The 2830-nt window shown below is 41.7% G+C and overlaps 1 long non-coding RNA gene across 1 annotated transcript in view; it reads left to right on the forward strand.

The window, feature by feature from the left end:
* LOC109320823 overlaps positions 1-2757 on the forward strand; it is a 23025-nt gene extending 20268 nt beyond the window's left edge. Inside the window, exon 3 of the long non-coding RNA XR_002103865.1 lies at positions 2746-2757. This is a non-coding gene — a long non-coding RNA (uncharacterized LOC109320823). The remainder of the gene's footprint in view (positions 1-2745) is intronic.
* The last annotated feature ends 73 nt before the right edge of the window (positions 2758-2830 follow it).

Raw genomic sequence — 2830 nt, forward strand, 5'->3', positions numbered from 1 at the left:
GTCGACACCACAGTCCCCCAGTTTCTTAATGAGAACAGGGTGAGAGACAGTGTCGAAGGCCTTCCAAAAGTCCAGGACCCCTGCCAGCCCTTGACCCCCCCATCGACTCCTCCTTTTTTCTTAAAGGGCCGGAGACATCGCAGGCAGCCATGGGGGGCTGGGAGAGCAGGGGGAATTGGGGCTCATGGCAGAGCCCCCCATGCAGTAGGGGGCAGCAGGGATTGTCCCCCGCCCCACAGCACCTGCTGAGTTGGGGATTTTTTTAACAAGTGCAGGGAGCTGGGGCAGGCGGGGCAGCCATTGCTGGGCTGGGGGGGATGGGCCTGCCTGATTTGAAGATTTGGCAGCAGTGAAATCTCCAAATCAGATTTAGCCAAATCAATTCAGGACAGCGATTCGAATCAACGAATCAAATCGCTGTCCTCTGAATCAGCCAAATCCAAAGCAAATACTAGCCACTTTGCACCGGCTTTCAGTGGCTAGTGCTGAGTGAAATGCCTTGAATCTCAGGTCATCCTAGACAACAGTTGTTTATGCAAAAGTGCAGCAACTTTTTAATAAACTCAGGTCCAAACCAATATTTTACATGGAATTTCACTTTAGGGCAGCATAAAAAAATGTTGACATAAACAATTGTTTTGCATAAATATTTGATTTCAGAGTGTGAGGCTGGAGGATCTCACTTTATTTCCTCCTTACCGCTTAGTACATTGGTGGGGGAACTCTGATAAAGGAGAAATAAAGATTTTTTCTACTAATCCAATGAAACACTGCTTCTCATTGGGAGAAATAGACAGAATAAAAAATGTTCTTTCACAGACTTGCCTTTTTCCAAACAGCTCTGTGCATAAGCTCTAGCATAAGAGAGTTCCTTAGTTTTGCTTACATCAGAGACATCAAATACTGAAATATTCCCAAAGATAAAGCTACACTATTTTGGCATAAAAACAGGGTTGAAACATGTAGGTCAGGGAAGGCATTGAATTTCTACATTTCATCCTATTTTGTAGATGAAGGATTTCAGTTTCTAATAGTTCAGGTTCAGCACCTTTCACATAACAATAAAATTTTTTTAAATATTTTGAAGCCTATGGTAATGACATTAAATGTACAGTAGAGCCCCGTTTTACTCATATTTGACTTACCCATGTCTTGTGTTTATGTGGATTAATATTAACACCCAAGCTGAAAAATACACCCCAAGATGCACCTGCGAGATGCGCAGACTGAGTCAAACGGAGTTACGCGCAGCTTGGGTTCCCAAGCAGGATTCTGGAGGATCGCTCGGTCTCAGTGTTACCATTGTGGTAGCAGCATCTCCTCTTAACGCTCTCAGTTAAGAGCTCTCTTAACTCCTTACGCTTCGTCCAGAACTCACCCCCAGGCCTTCCACCCCACATTCGAGAGATATCACTGCCATCTTGTGATGTGTTTGATCTTGGCTCCCCATCCAAGTCTCCTGGCTCCCCCGGACTTGGCTCCCCCTGGATGAAGACTCGGATGGATTGAAGATATGCATATCCAGTTCATATTTTTTGTGTGCATTTCTTATAATGTAACTGAATAAATATGTTTACAATATGTTTCTGTAACATTATAAATAAAGTATTGGTTGAAAAGGGTTTTATTTTGGTACCTTTGGTGTCATAAATGCGAGGTCTAAGGAATGCAACCCCTCACTTTCCTATTATTTCCTATGGGAAAATTCACCTAGAGTCACGCTAATTCAGCATACACAAGGTTTCTCAGGAACACGATATATGCATAAGTCGGGAGTCTACTTTATTTTCATGAAGAAAGTATGTATGCCAATGTGACTATATTTGACAGGCCCATTTAGTAGATTTAAGAATGACAAGTGAAGTTGTATTATGTTTTCCCTAATAAGTGAGTTGCTTTTTTTCACAATGTCTCTGCTAATAAGAATGAATATATATCTATATCTCTTCCTTGTGCAATTTTTCTGTAAAGAGGAAGCTTTTCACACAACTATCAAGTGACATTAATCACCAGGAGTGTAAAAATCTATTGATTTAAGAGCCATTAATGCAGCAAAGGTTGGAGAAAAACTGTTCAGTAGCACTTGACACTTTATTCTATGTTGTCATGTGAGCTGTCTTTTCTTCTAGTTCATCAGTCCCTTTTTATTTAAAGGCTCTCAACTGTACACTTCCAGTTTCATTGAGCAAGGAGCTTCCTGTACTGCAGCCAGTGAATATAGCATCTGGCAGAATGCAGACTGAACCTGTGACCATGACTACCATTCAAAAAGCTTGTACATGACTAGCATATGTTTTGTCTTTATCAGTATGCCAAAACTGGTCCCAGATGAGCTTCAAAACCTTGAAGAGTGACACACTAATATGCAATGCTGCCTGCTTTGCCTCTCTATTTCTATTTCCTTTATGAACTGAGACGGTGCACCGTACTTTAATAGGCTAGATGTATAATCATCAGAATTGACCTGGCTCATAAGTTCGTAGCTCAACTTTTTTGGCAAATGCTGGTTATTTGTTTGTTTTTAGACCAAAACTGTTAGGCCAAGTGCAGACATTACACTTTTACCAATATAGATGATCGGAAACTGCTCTATGCCTGTAACAAAACAGAAGTTTGGCACGCACTGGTTTAAAAATGGTGGAACCCCATCTAAAATTAGTGTGTACACACACACACACACACACACACACACACACACACACACCCCCCCCAACCAAAAGGGCGAATGTGTGCTCAAATTTGTAGTATGTATTATGTTGAAGAAAAGGGCTCCCATGGGTATGGAAATGTGGAGGGTTGGCAGAGCTGTGACTGATATTAATTGCCATGG

Source organism: Crocodylus porosus, unplaced genomic scaffold, assembly GCF_001723895.1.
Source record: "Crocodylus porosus isolate Cpor-Errol unplaced genomic scaffold, CroPor_comp1, whole genome shotgun sequence".
NCBI lineage: Eukaryota > Metazoa > Chordata > Crocodylia > Crocodylidae > Crocodylus > Crocodylus porosus.